Genomic DNA, 18865 nt, shown 5'->3' with positions numbered 1-18865 from the left:
TCTGGCTTTTCCTCATAGCCCTACCTCCCCTAACTCTTCTATTCTGCTTTCCTCGTCTATTTGCAAAAATCTTTGTGATTACATTGGTCCAACCTGAACGATACAAGATAATCTCCCTGTTTTAAAAGTGGTTAATTAACAAACAGTTTGATTTGCCACCTTAATTCCTCTTGCTGTGTGATTTAACATATTCATAGATTTCAGGGATTAGGCTTGGGCATTTTTTAGGAAGTCATTGTTCTACCTGTCATTCTTCTCCAACTGTATTATTATAGTACATAATGCCCCTTTACCTAGAACATATGCGACATTTGCAATGTGAAGCCAAGAGATTTTCTTGCATACAGGTAAGATACAAGAAAATATAAAAGTCATTCCTTGATTGGAAGTTATCTTCAGATAGTTTTAAACATTGTCAGTATACTTCTCTGTTGGAAACCTTATTTCACAAACCAAGCAATTTTTTTTCTCCTGACAAGTATAAAAACAAGAAGAAAAAGATGCTCATATAACCATCCACAGCAGGTAGATTATAGCGCAATTTTCAGCATCAATAAAGTACTATTTCCAAAGAAAGAGTCTTTAGGGCTTCATTTTTCTCATGTTCCTTTCTAGAGTATTCACGATGTACTCTCCTACTAAGCAGTTCACATAAATGTAAACATAACCAGTAGGCAGACCTGCACCAATGACAACAAAAATTCTATAGCATAGAAAGATGTGCGCAAAAGGGGGTTTGGGTTTTTATGGTGTTTCTACTCTAGAGTGATGGAATAGGATTTTTGCAAATACAGATGGCATCAAACTGAATCAAAGTTTCTTAATAAAATAAATGTAGTGTGAGTAGCTTTGCCTTAAATTTACATTAACATAAATAATGCAAGATTTTTATACTTTAAAAATAAGTTGTCAAGTGAAGCATGATAAAAGATTGAGCATTGAGTATTCAGAAATCATTCAGATTCTTAAGGCATATATATATATATATAAATATATATATATATATATAGAGAGAGAGAGAGTTATATATGCTCAATGATGTCTTTATGTAAAATTAAGTGTTATGAGAATATTTTGGGTTTAGGGACGCTGATAACTGCCAAACAGAACCACAAATGAGCCTGGAACTAGTTCTCTGGTTGGGTGGCAAAAGATGACATGAGGATTAATCAGGTGTGCTCAGATTAGCTGAGTGTATGACCTTAAGCATCACAGATGCTCTCTGTACTTTTTCCTACCTGCAAATTGGTGGTAATGGTTCCAAATATTAGTCTGCCTCAAAATCACCAAGGAAGCTTGTTACATACCAGGTTGCTGCGGTCCTCCCTGGGATCTCCAGCACAGCCTAGGAGAAGGGCTTAGGACACTTCGATTTTAACATGGTCTCAGTTGATGGGGATGCTCCTAATCCAAGTCCACACTTCAAAAATCATGGGAATAAGGTAATATTGGTTCTTAGAGCAACTGAAGCAACTGATAAAGTGTATCAGAATCACTACTTAACCATTCTTCTCCTCCCTCTTAGTTTCCCTTCAACCTTGTCAAAAAATATATAATTAAAGTGATATTTGAAAACATAAAATGTTGTTGACTTGGTTCTTGTGGAAGTGGAAGCTTTGAAATATAAAGTATTATGAGCAAGCACTTAATTAGTAAGTTATTATACAGCATTTATTATTAGTCAAAATCCAAGCATGTTTCTAACTTTGAAGCCTGTCTATGCACTTCAATATTAATATTTACACCATGTTATTTGAAAAAATTAAATAATTTATAAAAGCTTCAGTAGTTCCCCAAGTTACACATAGAAAGAAACATAGTGACTTCTCAATTAGTAACTCAGAATATTTGATATTTACTAAATTAACTTCACAAATGCATCTGCTGATGGACATTTATGCCATGGCTGGGTATATGGGTAGCTACGTTGAGAGAAAAATTGTATCCAAAGGAAAAGAAGTAATGAAAAGCCCTTTATATTTTTTGTTTTAAAATGTAATTGTAAAGGACCTTCAATATCTCCCAACCTCAGCATAAAATTGGATAGGAAGGTAGGTCATGCTATAATAACTCAAAATCAAAACCCAGTTAGATTGATAAATGAAAATGGAAATAAAAGATCATTCCATGGAAACTACTTTTTCAATTGAATTCAGAGTAGGCAGGCAAGCAAAATTACAGAGGATGTTTAAAACAAGAAGCTATGGATCAGGAAGATACTGAGACTGAAAATCAAGAAATCTAGATGAGCTTTCAAGCTCAGAAAGGGTGTGCTGTCCCTCAGAAACTGCAACTGGGACCCACATGGCACCAAAATCCATACAGCTATGCTTTTAGTAATGCAAAATATTAAGACGTGTTACATTGCATTATTTTTCTCTATATTATAGCAGAAAAGTAAAATTTTGAGTGCTTGGTTTGAACTTTGTACAAAATTTCTAGTAATTTATCTGAGAGGCAAAGAGAGAGCTATAGAGAGCACTCCCATTTGCAAGTTCCCTCTTGGTGCTGGGACTGGGCCAAGACAAAGCTGGGAATCCAGAATTCAATCCACACCTTCCAAGTTAGGAGCAGAAATGCAATTTCTGGAGTCAGAACTGTTGACTCCCGGGGTGAACATTAGTAGGAAACTGGAATTAGGAGCTGGGGAAGGATGTTGAACCCAGGCAATCCAGTGTGGAATGGTGGCACCTTAGCTGTCATGTTAACCACTAGGTTGGTTTCAAGCATTTTTGCCAATATTTCATAGTTTATTTGCCACGTTCTCCACATGGAATAACATTTTCTTGCCATTCCAGTTAAAACTTGTAATAATCAATCCTATTGTGTTTTGGGGTTCAGAACTTACCTTACCTGTGGGAGTATCTATCTATGTGCACACTTCTCTTTCCAAATAATTCCCCATCGTTCCATTAAAATAGAGAGCTAAGATGGAGATTCATAAAATAATCTCTGATATGACTGATGATTGTCCATGAATTTTTTAAAATAGGCAAATGCCCTTAAATGCTGCTGTGGTAATATCAAATAAATAAATTTAGATTCTCTCTTCTATAATAACAGTAACTCCTTGATTCACACAAAAAGGAGAAAAAAAAAGAACATTAAGAAAAAAACCTGCTTGTGGATTTCAGGAAGTTATTTTACTTCCTCCCTCGATAAAATAAGATATCATGCTCCTAAGCTGAAAGATAACTGGGGATTTCTACATTAAGATTGCTATCACAAGCCAAGATCTTCTGAGGGCAGCATGTCTTACCGTGACATGTGTTCGGTAAGATATGGTGGGCACCTGAGCTTTCATTTTAATATAGTTGTTGACAATATACACCAATCATAAGACAATCACTCCCTTGCCTGTCGTTTTTATTTGTTTAACTATTTTTGGTAACTTGAGAAAATGATTTAAAAAATACTCAAACATGCGCTAATTGCTATGTGTCTTTTATTATAGTCTTCAGAAGGCAACATTTTCAATGAGCTTTTCTCCCTAGAATATTAATGGGAATTTGGAAATCTCTGTTACATATAGTTAAATGATTTTATGAGTTAGGATAGAATGAAATACAGATGTTGTAAAGTCAGTAACAAAATATGAGTTGAAATATGAACACAATGGAGGCATGTACTCAGCATGGCACAGACAGAGCTCTGTGAAAGTTCTTGTCTGGCAGACCCATCCCGGAAGATAAAAGAGCGACTGCAATTCTTCCTGCTACCCTTTTAAGGAACATATTAGAAGCTATCAGCACACAAGCTACATGCAGGCAACAGGCCAGAATTATTTCTCCCATCAAGATATCATGACAATTGTTGAATTATTAGTCTCTGGATCTCTAGCTTTTGTTTTGTTTTGTTTTGTCATTTTCCCCCAAGCAGAATGAGAAGTGGGAGAAGGAGCAAGAGAAGCATTCTGATATATTTGGAAAGCATTCCATCACTACAGGGTCATGGATACATGACAGCTGTTTATAGTTGCTGCTTTTGATGGTTTTGTTACTTTTATCTGTTGCAATCAGCATTGCTTACATATTTTCCTACCCTATTTGGCATTGGTGTCTATAATTCTGTATCAATATCATCCCATGGAGATTAGCAAAATCAAGCACATAATGACTTAATCTTAAATTATCTGTACTCAAACCTTCTAGACCTGATTTCTTATTTTAAATTAATGATAATATTAATCTCAAAGAGTATTGTGACTAATTATTGAAACTATTTTTCTAGATATGACACAAAAAGAAATTAAAGAAAGAGGGTGGATGTTTGGCACACCTGTTAAGACACTCTTGGCACACCTGCATGCCATATCAGAGTTCCTGGGTTTAAGTTCTCGTTTCACTGCTAATTACAGCTTCCTTCCAGTTCCAGCTTCCTGCCACCCTGGGTAGCAGCAGGTCATACATAGTTCAACTACCTGGGTCTCTGCCACCCACACTGGAGAACCAGACTGAGTTCCAGGCTCCTGGCTTTGCCTTCACTCAGCCCCATCTAGTGCAGCATTGGGAAGCAGAACAGTGGAGAGAAAACCTTTCTTTGTTTCTTTGTCTCTGCCTCTCAAATAAAAGAAGAAAACAAAGAAATAAACATGTTTAAAAACCTCAATAAATATTCACTATTATATTTCTTACTAAGAAAGTAAAGCAGAGAAGTAGATGGCTTTATTGATATTAGCACTAAATGCTACTCCATAAGCCATGCAGACAAATCAAAGCATCTTCACACATATCATGAATGAGCAAGTTAAATAGGAATCCAAATCAATTGCATGGAATAGATATCTCTGAAATGTTTTCCTGTAATATCACAAATAAATTAAATTACCTGAATTTATACCTATATTTCATTTTATCAAGCCAAATCAAGATACTCTTAGGGAAAAGGCCTGTAGTATTCAGTATTTTTAAGATCTCCAATAGCATCTTTCCAATTCTACCTCATCCGTTTCTTCTCTTTATACCAGCCTTTCATACTGGAAACATAGAAAACAGGACAGCAGAAACTGCAAAGGTAGTTTCTGGTAAAAGTATTTAGAGGGGTACCTTGGAATGGGACAGCCATGGTGAGTTAATCAGTCAAATGGAATCTCTCAGATTCTAGAAAGTAAAATAAGTGGATCTGAGGTGACAGTATTTGTTAATAAAGAACAGGAAATAAATTAAAATATAATTTAATTATAAATACATATACAATTCTTCTATTGATGATTTAATCATGCTTGTTACTGAATGCTATGCTCATCAATAATATTCAAATAAATATGAAGAATATAAAGATAAAAAGTTATTCCATGAATCATTACAGGACTTTCTCAATTTTTCATTTATATAAGGTGAACAAATTTCATGTATTTCATATACACAGATTTAGGAGCATGGTGATACTTCCCAAACTACCCTCCCTAACTCCTACTCTCCTACCTTCCCTCCTCCTTCTATTCTTATTCTTTCTTTTTAATTTTTATGATGGCATGCTTACAGTTTACTTTATAGTCATAAGCTAAACTAAGCAAATAATTCAACAAATAGTAAGAAGAAGAAAGAGGAGGTAAAAGAGGAGGAGATGACTATTCCTGAATAGCAGAGACAAGGGCTGTAAACAATAATCAAATGTCAATTTTGCTCATATACATTACATTTTTGTACCCTATTTATTACCATGGGAAATGTATGATATTTGTTTTTGTGGGGACTGGCATATTTCACTAAGTATAATGGTTTCCAGTTGCATCCATTTTTATTGCAAAAGACAGAATTTCATTCTCTTTTACAATTGAGTAGTATTCCATGGTGTGTGTGTTGCGTGTGTGTGTGTGTGTATACGTGTATATATATATATATATATATAATTTTCTTTATACAGTAACTCTGATGGTCATTGGGATTGATTCCATATCTTACTTATTGTGAATTAAGCTGCATTAAACATGAGGGTACAGATAATTCTTTCATATGCTAATTTCATTTGGGAAAATTTCCAGTAGTGGAATCACTGGGTCATATGGTAGATCTATTTCAGATTTCAGAGGAATCTCCATACTGTCTTCCATAATGATTGTGAGTTTACATTTCCACATATAGTGAATTAGGTTATCTATTTCCAGACATCGTCACCAGCATTTATTGTTTGTTGATTTCTGTACAAAAGCTAATATAACTGGGATGAAGTGAAACCTTACTGTGATTTTGACTTGCATTTCCCTGATGGATAGTCACGCTGAGAATTTTTTTTTTCATGTGTCTGTTAGCCATTTGAATTTACTCTTTTGAAAAAATGCCTTGGGACCGGTGCTGTGGTGCAGTGGGCTAATGCCCTGGCCTGAAGCACCAACATCCCATTTGGGCGCCGGTTCGAGATCTGGCTGCTCCACTTCTGATCCAGCTCTCTGCTATGGCCTGGGAAAGCAGTAGAAGATGGCCCAAGTGCTTGGGCCCCTGCACCCATGTGGGAGACCAGGAAGAAGCTCCTGGCTCCTGGCTTTGGATTGGCGCAGTTCCAACCATTGTGGCCAGTTGGGGAGCAAACTATTGATGGAAGACATCTGTCTCTCTCTCTCTCTCTCTCTCTCTCTGCCTCTCCTCTTTCTGTGTAACTCTGACTTTCAAATAAAATAAAATAAATCTTTTAAAAAAAGAGAAAAAACGCCTTTTCCCAATTCTTAACTGTTGTTGCTGTGGAGTTTCTTGAGCTCTTTATGGATTGTGGATATTAATCCTTTACCAGTTTCATAGTTTGCAAATGTTTTCTCCCATTCTGTCAGTTTCTATTTTATTGAGTATTTCTTTTGAAGTGCAGAAACTTCTCAGCTTGATGTAATTCCATTTCTCAATTTTGGCTTTGATTGCCTTTGCTTCTAGGGTATTTTCCAAGAAGTTTTTGCCTATTCCAATGTATTGCAGTTTCCTCAATGTTCTGTAGTAATTTTATGGTATGAGGATGTGGATTTAGATCTTTGAACCATTTGAGTGGATTTTTGTATAAGGTGTAAGGGACAGGTCTTCATTCATACTTCTGCACATGCAGATCCAATTTTACCAGCAGCATTTGTTCAAAAGACTATCCTTTATCCAGGGATTGATTTTAGATAGTTGTAGATGTATGGATAGATTTCTGGAGTCTTTATTCGGTTCTATTGGTCTACATGTCTATTTTTATGCCTGTGCTAGGATGTTTTAATTATAACTGTCCTATAATATATCTTGAAATCTGGTATTGTGATGCATCTGACTTAGTTTTTATTGTATATGATTGTTTTAGCTATTTGGGATCTTCTGTGTTTCCATATGAATTTTAGCGTACTTTTTCTAGATCTGAGAAGAATGGCATTGGTATTTTGATTGGGATCCTGTTGAATCTTCACATTGTTTTTGGTAGTGAAGGCATAAAAGATATTTGAATTTTTGGGTCTTCTATTTCTTCCCTTAATGTTTTGTAAGTTTCATTATAGAGATCTTTCACGTCCATGGTTAAATTTATTCCAAGGTGTTTAATTCTTTTTGTATCTATTGTGAATGGAACTGATATTACAAATTCTTTCTCAGCCATGATGTTGTTTGTGTATACAAAGACTATTGATTTTTGTGTGTTGATTTCATATCCTGCGACTTTACTAAACTCTACTATGATTTCCAATAGTCTCTGAGTGCAGTTTTTTGATTTCTCTATCTATATAATCATGCCATCTGCAAATAGGGATAGTTTGAATTCCTCCTTTATGATTTGTATCACTTTGATCTCATTTTCTTGCTTAATGGCCCTGGCTAAAACTTCCAGGGCAATAATAAATAGCAATGGTGAGAGTGGACATCCTTGTTTTGTTGCAGATCTCAGTAGAAATGTTGCCAAACTTTCCCCATTTAATAAGATTCTGGCAGTATGTTTGCCATAAATTGCCTTGATAGTGTTGATGAATGGTCCTTCTATACACAGTTTGCTTAAGGTTTTTATCATGAAAGGATGTTGTATTTTATCAAACACTTTCTCTGCATCTATTGAGATAATCATACGGTTTGTATTCTTCAGTTTGTTAATGTGATGTATCACATTGATTTGCCTATGTTGAGCAATTCTTGCCTAAAAGGGATAAATTCAACTTGGTCCTTGTGAATGAACTTTCTTATGTGTTGTTGGATTTAATTAGCCAATTAAATTAGCCAATTTAATTAGCCAATTTTGTTGAGTATTTTTCATCTATGCTTTCAGTGATATTGGTCTATAGTTTCTTTTCTTTTTTGTATCTTTATTTCTGATTTGGGCATTAATGCTATCATGACCTCATAGAAGGAATTTGTGAGGATTCCCTCCCTTTCAATAGCTATGAACAGCGTGAGAAGAATTGGAATTAAAAATTATTATTATTTATTCTTTAAAAGTCTGGTAGAATTCAGCAGTGAAGCCATCCAGTCCTGGTCTTTGCTTTATTGGGAGGGTCTTTATTACTGATTCAATCTCCATCTTGGTTATTGATCAGCTTAGGTTTTCTACATCCTCATGACTCAATTTTGGTAGATTATAGTGGCCAGGCAGCTACCCATTTCTTCTAGATATTCCAATTTATTGGCATTTAGCTGTTTATAGAAATTCCTGATGATTCTTTTTATTTCTGTGGTATCTCTTGTTACATCTCCTTTTTCAACTCTGAGTTTTTTTCTCTCTCTCTCTCTCTCTCTCTCTTTTTTTTTTTTGGTTAGTTGGACTAATGGTGTATCAGTTCTTTCTCCCTCTTTTTTTTTTTTTTAAGATTTATTTATTTGGTGGTTGAAAGCCAGATACAGAGGCATAGAGAGAGAGAGAGAGAGAGAGAGATCTTCCACCAGCTGCTTAATTCTCCAAATGGCTTCAATGACCATAGCTGGGCTGATCCAAAGCCAGGAGCAAGGAGATTCTTCCAGGTCTCTCAACATGAGTGCAGGGGCCCAAGGACTTAGGACATCTTTTATTGTTTTCTGAGGTCATTGTAGAGAGCTGGATTGGAAGTGGAACAGCCAATATTTGAATAGGTGCCCATATACCCAAGATGTAACAGTGCTGACCCATCACTTTTTTAACAAATTAGTTCTATATTTCACCACTGTTTTGTATTGTCTTTTTGTTTCAATTTTATTTTTTTCTTCCCTGATTTTAATTATTGCTTTCGTCCTACTAATTTTGGGTTTGATTTGTTGTTTTTCTAGGTCCTTGAGATGTATTGATAGTTTATTTATTTGATGCAGTACCAATTTTTGATGTGGCACCAATTACCATAAATTTAAAAATATAAAATGCTGTTAACACATTTTATGTAGCACATACCTATTGATATGTTGTATTGTTATCTTTATTTGTTTACAGAAATTTTTTTGTTTTTCCTTTTGATTTCTTATATTTCCCACTGTGTTGTTCAGTCTCCATGTGTTTGCATAATTTGAATGGCACCCAAATCACTGAGAGAAATTAAATTTAAAAAAAAAAAGAGGGGATTTCAAAATTCATTGGAAATGAATTAAAAATGATTTATTTTTTGTTATGGCAAATTTTCAAAGCCATGAAATTTTTACATACTGTCCATTTTCTGAAGGCTGCTTTGTTTACAACATCCTGAGCTCCAAAAACAGAAGCCCATATCTTACTACTCTTTGTCCTTCCATTTCCTAAAATTGAGTCTTACTTTACAAATTCATACATTTGAGAGGATTTGACAAAAATAAAATGAAAATATATGCTACATATTTAAAAATACATTTACAAAATACATAATAAATCTCTTATATCCAAAATATGAAAAATTTTAAGACTCAACATAAAAATCAAATTATAAAATGGGCAAATATCTAAATAGACATTTCACCCAAAAGATATGCAAATGAGAAGCACATGACAACATGCTTAACATCATTTTCAATAAAGAAATTAAAACACTATTGGAATAGTTAAAAATGAATCTTTTTAAAAATCCTGGCAATATCATTATTGGAGAAGGTACAAAGCAGCTGGAACCCCAATTCAAAGCCTATTTCTCAGATTCTTCAAAGGCTAAACATAACACAGCTACCCGACTTCTAAGCATTTACCCAACTTATTTGGAAATTATGGTCACCCAGAAACCTGATGTGAATGTTTATTTAAATTTTGTCCAAATCTCCAAAACTTGGATGCGATCAAGATGTCTTCCAACAGGTGAGTTATGGGCACCCTATGGCTCTGCCATAAAGTGGAATGTGGTTCTGTTATAATACAGGATCAGCTAGCAACACGTGCAAAGGCAGCGATGAATCATCAGTGTCCATTGTTACATGAAAGAAGACAGCCTGAGAAGACTACTGAATGGTTTCATTTCACAATGCTTTCTGAACAAGGCAGAACTATAAACATAAAGGATTCCATAGTGATTGTTGAGGGAAGTTGGTAGGAGGATGAGAGGAGGGACCGTTTAGTAACTGAAGACTAAGAGATATTTAATGTAATGAAGTTATACTCTGTGGTAATCTAATGGTGTATACATATTTCTATGCATTTGTCAAAAACTATATAACATCGCATGACAAAAAGTGAACCTGAATGTGTTAAGCCTCAGCATAGAATGAAAACTGTACCACAAAAATGTTAATTGCATTACAAATGTATGAAACAGGGCCGGCACTGCAGCTCACTAGACTAATCCTCCACCTGCGGTGCCAGCACCCGGGGTTCTAGTCCCGGTTGGGGCACCAGATTCTGTCCCGGGTGCTCCTCTTCCAGTCCAGCTCTCTGCTGTGGCCCGGGAGGGCAGTGGAGGATGGCCCAGGTCCTTGGGTCCTGCACGTGCATGAGAAACTAGGAGGAAGCACCTGGCTCCTGGCTTTGGATCAGTGCAATGCGCCGGTCATTGAGGGGTGAACCAACGGAAAAGGAAGACCTTTCTCTCTGCCTCTCTCTCACTGTCTAACTCAGCCTGTCAAAAAATAAAAAAATAAAAATAAAAATAAAAACAAATGTATGAAACAGTCTAGCCTAAGGGGATGGGGGTAAAGCTGGTTCTATAAGTCAGTTAGGAAATGAATGGAGAATATAGGAATACGGGGGGGAAAAGAACTGCAATCAAACACTATATTCTACTTGATAACATTGTTTTTCAAGGTAATAATGTGTAACTTGTAGTGCATGGATACTATAGTTCAGAATTAAGCAAGAGGATTATAAATTACTAGATTGCTGTTGGAGTGAGAGGTTAAAGACAACCAAAAAGAAAAGGCTGGACTGATACATGGTTAACAGATTGTGTATTAGTAAGAATATATGTTTAGATTAAGAAAGCATTGATGATTACACAAAGAGGGTAATATTTATAGATATATGTATAACACTGTGTTAACATAAACACATGTATTTCCCTGTTCTGTCATCTGAGAGAACTCAGAACTATGACAGCATCAGTCCCACAGTCTTCTCCAGTGAGAGGAGCTGAATCACCTTGTAAAAATGGCTTAATATAGGACTGCAGGCATGGAAAAAGGCAAAATGTTTCTTGAGATCTTCTAGTACCAGAATGTAGGGAGGTACACAATAAATTATAGAATATTTCATGGGGACACAGAAGCTATCTGTAAGAGCTCCCAATGGCCAAGGAAAATAAAATGAAACAGAATTTGATTAGAATTCAAAGCCTAAAGTGGATCCTTTCTGAGTGCCTTATTTGAGTCCAAGCTCCCCCACTGCCTATACAGCTTCCTGTTAATGAACATCAACACCCTGGGAAGTAGCAGATGATGACATAAGTACTTGGGTCCCTACCACCCATTTGGGAGACACAGATTCAGTGCCTAACTTCCCAAATCCTGGTTTCACTCTTACACAGCCCTAGCTGTTAATGTGCACATGAGGAGTAAACCAGGGGATGGAGATTTCTCTCTCTCTCTCTCTCTCTCTCTCTCTCTCCCTCCCCCCTCTCTATCTCTCTCTCTTTTTTTCTCTCTCTCTCTCCTCCACTCTCATCTCTCTGCTTTACAACTAAAAATGAAAAATAATATCTTTTTTAAAACCTCTTGGGGACAGCACTGTGGCGCAGTGGGTTAAAGCCCTAGCCTGAAGCTCCAGGATCCCATATGGGTGCTGACTGGAGTTCAGGCTGCTCCACTTCTGATACAGCTCCCTGCTGATGCACCTGAGAAAGCAGCAGAAGATGGACCAAGTCCTTGGGCTCCTACACCCATGTGGGAGACCCTGAAGAAGCTTCTGGCTCCTTATTTCAGACCAGCTCAGCTCTGGCAATTGTAGCCATCTGGGGAATGAACCAGCAGATGGAAGACCTCTCTCTCTGTCTCCACATCTCTCTGTAACTCTGTCTTTCAAATAAATAAAATAAATGTTAAAAAAAAAACTCTTAAGGAAAAAGTTTCAGTGGTCTACTTTTAAAGCTCTGCAGAAAATAAAGCACACACTACAGAAAAAAAAAACAACAAGACAGATGGCTGAAATATTTTATTTTAAGGTAAGTTTCTACCAGCATAAAACTGAGATCTATAGAAGCTATGTATTTCTACCTCTGTAACTATGTCCCTAACATTTCTCTAATAAAATGAGATTACGAAAATAACCAACACAAAGCAATGGCAACTGTTTGATGAGATGGACATTCCAATTATCTTGATCCAATCATATACATGTATTGGAATTTTACAGTGTACTCCATAAATATGCACAATTATGTTGTACTAATTAAAAATACAAAACCAGTCGTTACAACTTCTTTCTACAAATTGTGCCCATTCTTATAATAAAGATTAAATCTCTTTGAAAATTCTGAAATAATTAAATGTAGGCAATTCATACTCTGTATAGTATCGTGGGGCCATAACTATTACTGAGCAATCTGAAACCATGCGATAAAATAGTAATAGTTCTGTAAGTTTTAAAACTTCCATAAAACATTAAATATTCTAATACTGTCAGTTGCAAATACATAAGAAGATGAAAAAAATTAATGCATCATATTTGAAAGCTTTAGAAACATCAAGAATTCAATGTTCGATTTCTTTGTGAATGACTCATCAAGAGTAGCTTGGACAGAGCTTATCATCTTAGTACTTAAATGCAGAGAGAGGATCCTGTGACTTGGCACACTGTCATGGTCTTTTCTAAATGTAGATTAGTTCCAACATTTTATCCTTTGCCCTTTCAATTGCATGAAATGTTTCCAAGTGTCTCTGTGATATGAATGTTTTCCCAGTCCCACATCCTCTGGGAACTCTTCACAAGTGCTTTTGTTATAAGCACTCTCCTTTACATCTGTAAGTTTGCTTTCTCACTAGGTCCTCTTGGCAGTTTATCTAGAAGCTCTCAAACAGAACCAATGTCAACATCTTCCTGATTAGCTATTTCTTCTGTAGATTAAAATTTCACTTTCAGTGTTATGAGTTTTCATTTATTTGCAGAATTTTCATCTTTATTGACCATTTTTTTTCTTTTTGTAAAATGTCAAATAGGTTTATCACAAACTGAGCAGTATATGCGGAGAGACCAATTTCCAACAGGCTTTGCACAAAATGATGTAATCGATCACTGATGATGATGATACAGATGTTATTTACAGCAAAGTTTGTACTTTATGTAATTGCTACCAGTTAATATATCATAGTACTGGAAATTCGGACTAGGCTGCCAGGTACTGGTGTTATTTACTTAATTTGTGATAGCTGAAGCCTGAGCATAACTATACAAAGTTATGATTATAAGCTGGTTCAAGCATCAGCTACTCTACTTCTGATCCAGCTCTCTGCTAATGGTCTGGGAAAAGCAATAGAGAATGGCACAATTGTTTGGGCTCCTGTAGCCATGTGAGAGACCCAGATGAAGCTCCTGGCATTGCAGTCATCTGGGGAGTGAATCAGCAGTTGGAAGATCTCTGTGTGTGAGTGTGTGACTGTGTCCTTCTCTTTCTGGAACTATGATTTTCAAATCAATGAATATTTTTTAAAAAAAGAAATAATTATTCAATGATCATTATATATCTTCCAGGAAGAGAATGGAAGGAAAACCATCCTTGTGCTCAGTACATTCATATTAGTGAAGGAAACAGGAACTAAATAAGTTATGAAAATGATAACGGCAAAGAAGAACATAAAGCAGGATTGTGTTAAGTAGCATGACCTGCAGGTTTCACTGAGGGGAGATTCTGAGCTTTTGGTAAAGTCCTAAAGGAAATAAAAGAGTGAGGCTTCTGCACATCTATGAAGAGCCTTCCTTACCAAAGAAACAGCAGGTGAAGAGGTTCTGAGTTGCATGCAAACCTGAAATGGTTGAGGAATAGATAGGAAGCCAGCTAAGCCAGAGCAGAGCCATTGAGAGAAGTGACTGGAGATGAGAGAGGAGGGTCTGGGAGACCCAGGGCTATTCAAGAACTTCAGGAGTCAAATTTGGTCTAGTTTGATGTGACTGAGATTATAAATCTCCACAAGGCTTGAGCAGAAGTGTGGAGTGATCTAACTTACTTCTGATAGTCACTTTGGTTCCTTTCTGTAAAATACAGTGAGGGCTTCAAGGGAGAAGCAGAGTTAACTCAGATTCTGTTGGAATGAACTCAAGAAATGAATGACAGGGCTTGAGACTAGTATAATGGTCTTAATTAAGACTGGTTTCAATTTTGGTAAATAACTATCTCTATCTCTCTCCCTGTGCCTCTCTTTCTTTCTCCTTTCCTCTCTCCCTCCCTCCCCACTCTGTCTCCTCCCCTTAACTGCTAGGACAAATGCATATCCCTAGCTCAATTTTTATTTGGTAATCAGCACAATAAAGCTGGCAGGGACACAACAACTAATCTTTTGAGTAGATTATCAGCTAAAACAGAATAACACAACTCTGAAAGTCAAATGCAAATTCAGGTAAAGGATTCCATCTAAGGGCAGGTAAGAGGTGGCACAATGGCCTGCACAGAGGACTAATCTGCACTTTTAGAACCAGGGGAGCCATGAGGCTCTGAGGTTCTCTTTTGAAATAACTTGCTCAACAGCTTAAAGATTCAATGGCTTAATGAAAAAGTAGAATCTCTTGCCTTCAAAAAGTCCTAGGGCCGGTACTGTGGCATGCTAGGTTAATCCTCCACCTGCTGCACTGGCATCCCATATGGGTGCTGATTCTAGTCCCTGTTGCTCCTCTTTCAGTTCATCTCTCCTGTGGCCTGGGAAAGCAGTAGAAGATGGTCCAAGTCCTTGGGCCCTGCACCTATGTGGGAGACCAGGAGGAAGCTCCTGGCTCCTGGCTTCAGATAGGTGAAACTCCATCCGTTGCAGCCATTTGGGGAGTGAACCAGTGGAAGGATGACCTTTCTCTCTGTCTCTCCCTCTCACTGCCTGTAACTCTACCTGTCAAATAAATAAATAAAATATTTTAAAAAATGTTCTTTTATAGGGGCACACTTGTGCATATGAATTTGTATGTCCATCTATCAAATAATTCCCACATCTGGAGGAGAACCATAGTTTTTGAGTAATTGCATTTTCAACATGGAGTAGAAATGTCACTGTTTCTCTTGAACATATGAGATGCGTCACATAGATCTTTGAGTTGTTTGTAAAAACTACTTGTTTCACAACAGCAAATGTTGTAAGGTACAGGTGATATCTTTGTTTAGCCAGATCCTCTTACCAGCTATTGTACTCTAAGTCCCCTTTAATTTCCTTTCTTTGTATTCTCTCCCTTAATATACTTTACAGCTAATGCTTCATGTTGTTCATATTAACAAATTCTGTCTGTTGAAGTAAACAAATGAATACTGATTTTTGTCAACCCCAGGTGACTCATCTTTAGTAATTTGTCACGCCAGATTTCATCAGGCACTTTAAACTGGTTTGGTGGAAAAGCACAACAAATCCAATTGATTCAGCACCGAACAATTTATCATAACATGACACATTTTAAATGATGAAGTTCCAGGATAGACACAGTAAAAACCATTGTTCTGTTCAAGAAACTCAAGGGGAACACAAAACCCCCGTTCGTTGTTTGACGTTCACAAGCATTTAAAAGTACTTCAAAAAGTTTGTGAAAAATATATGTTTAATTTGCTGCAGTTTGGAAAATGCATGTATAGGCTTTGCAGAATACAAATTTTATGAACTTTTTAAAGTCTCCTCATATTTTTAGACTTTCCATTCATTTTGCTTGTAAGCAGTATCCTTTAAAAACTCCTTAGTATGGAGTTGCAAGTATGTATATAACAAATTACACACGCACTTTTCCAAAGGTTAGCCAGTTTAGTTTAAGACTAATGAATCAAATATAGTACATTCCAATGTTAACCCATCAGGTTTACCTTGATTTCCTGAAGAGTCAATTCAGCCATTAAGCACCTGCTGATTATGAGAGATGGAACTTCCAATCTCTTCTGAATAAAATTGCAAGGTGCTTCCTAGACCAGCATATCATCAAGAAAAGTAACTAGGCTCATTATCCAAGAATCTGTGATTGCAACGTCAAATAGCATTATTTTGACTAGTTTTCAATGCATCATGCTCATTCCTTGGCACTCAACCAAGGCAGTTTTTTTTTTAGATAGCATCTAGTGGAATTTTCTTAAAGCTCACATGTCATTTACCCTACATATTATGTATTGCAGTAGAGTGAAAAATCTGGATATCCATACATTTATAAAGACACCTTTTACTTATTTTTTAAGATTTATTTATTTATTTGGAAGTCAAAGTTACACATAGAGGAGAGGCAGAAAGACAGAGAGAGAGAGAGAGAGAGACATCTTCTATCCAATGATTTACTCCCAAATTGGCTGCAATGGACGGAGCTGTGCCAGTCTGAAGCCAGGAGCCAGGAGCTTCTTCCGAGTCTCCCATGTGGGTGCAGGGGCCCAAGCACTAGGGCCATCTTCTACTGGTTTCCCAGGCTATAGCAGAGAGCTGGATTGGAAGTGGTGCAGCCAGGTCTTGAACCAGCGTCCATATGGGATGCCAGCACTTCAGTCCAGGGCATTAACCCACTGCACCACCGTGCCAGCCCCTACAGCCTTTACTTCTTATGCAGCTTCATTGGATTTCTGTCTTCCAAATTTGCAAATACTTAACCATGACCGCAGAACCTATGCATGTTTGCTATTATGTCTAAAATGGTATTAAGAATGAAATTTACAACTTGCAGCAGTTGGCTAGGGTTTAATTTTAGTCATTCTCATTCAACACTTCATAGTTGCTAACATCGGCACTACGCTAAGTTTGAGATTTCACCTAATTTTCACAGAAATCTTGGGTGTAAACATGAATCGCCCTTTTAGTGATCTGAGAACTAAAGTGCTGATGATGAGAATGTCAAGCATTCAGGCAGATAAATCTACTTTGCAGGTAGCGACAAACAATAAAAATTGATTATAATTAAACGTAAGGAATATTCATAATAGAGGTTAGGAATGTATAGAAGAGAACTGGCCAACTTTACAGTAACAAAGATAACTTCAAGATATAAGGAATTTTGTAGTAAGTATTAAATTGATACTGAAAGATACCAGTGAGTAGTGGAAAAGGAGATGGTGGGGAAACATCTCATCATGTCTAAGCACACGGTGTGAAAGAGTATATGTTACTGAAAAGAGGTTCGTATGTTTGAAAATGAAGCTAATGGTGCGGAGAAAAGAAGAATCCATAAAGAAGTGCATTACCTAATTGTGAAGGACTTTGTAAAACATAATAAGGAGTTTAGACGGTATGCTAAGGGCAATCATTAGGCCCTGATGCGTGTAATAGTTTCACATTTTAGAAGCTCACTCCACCTTCAAAATGGGCAAAAATTGGAAGGTGGATGGCTTTGAATTCAGGGACATCTAACAGGAGATCATCACTGTTTATTTAATTTGATTACACTTAGATGTTTTACTTGGGCTGGGAAGGTTAATAAGATTTAGCAAAAAGGCAGGATAGGAATTCAAATCGACCACCTAAGAGACCTGGAATAATACAATTTGCTGGGCCATACCAAAAGATGTGTAAGCTGGAGGATCAGTGATGGACCAGAAACATTGCATTTCTCACAAGTTTCCCATGAAGGAAAGAAACTGGGAAAGGAGTCCTGAAAGCCAATGCCATGCATCCATATACGGCTTCCTCGCGCTATTCTTGGGTATGAGGAGGGGAGCTCTCCCCAGAATGAAATTGGAATGAATCCAAATCATTCTTCTCATGTCACGAGACTTCTCACTCTTTATTTTCTACCTAAATTTACAATATGAGACAGAGGAAGAGAGAGAGAGAGAGAGAGAGAGAGAGAGAGAGAGTCAGAGAGACATCTGAGACTAAGACTGAGACTAAGACACAGGGAAAAAGAAAAAAAATGTCACAGAAAGCAGAAACAAAATAGAGGCAGAGAGAGAAGGAGAGGAGATGGATACACACACGTACTCTATGGATTAAAAAGTGTGTAGAAAAATGGAATTAAAAAGTTTATTTTAGTGCCAAGATTCTGAAATGTAAGCATATCTTTTTATTTTTTAAGATTATTTTTATTTATTTGAAAGACAGAGTTACAGAGAGAGGTAGAGTCAGAGAGAGAGGTCTTCCATCAACTGGTTCACTCCCCATATGGCCACAACGGCAAGAGCTGCACCGATCCGAAGCCAGGAGCCAGGAGCTTTCTGGGTTCCCATGAGTGCAGGGGCCCAAGAACTTGGACCATCTTCTACTGCTTTCCCAGGCCATAGCAGAGAGCTGGATCGGAAGAGAAGCAGCTGGGAGTAGAACAGTGCCTATATGGGATGCCAGTGCTTCAGGCCAGGGCTTTAACCTGCAGCACCATAGTGCCACCCCCAAGCATATCTTTTTCATAATATTCGTTTTCACAATTGTTTTGAAGATCTCTTTTATGTATGAATTTCATAATTTTTAGCACCAAAATAAGCATCTTTAATTTTTCC

Source organism: Oryctolagus cuniculus, chromosome 14 (genome assembly GCF_051225735.1).
Source record: "Oryctolagus cuniculus isolate XC-2025 breed Fujian yellow rabbit chromosome 14, ASM5122573v1, whole genome shotgun sequence".
NCBI lineage: Eukaryota > Metazoa > Chordata > Mammalia > Lagomorpha > Leporidae > Oryctolagus > Oryctolagus cuniculus.
The sequence above is the reverse complement of the archived record's forward strand: the minus strand, read 5'-3'. Positions refer to the sequence as shown.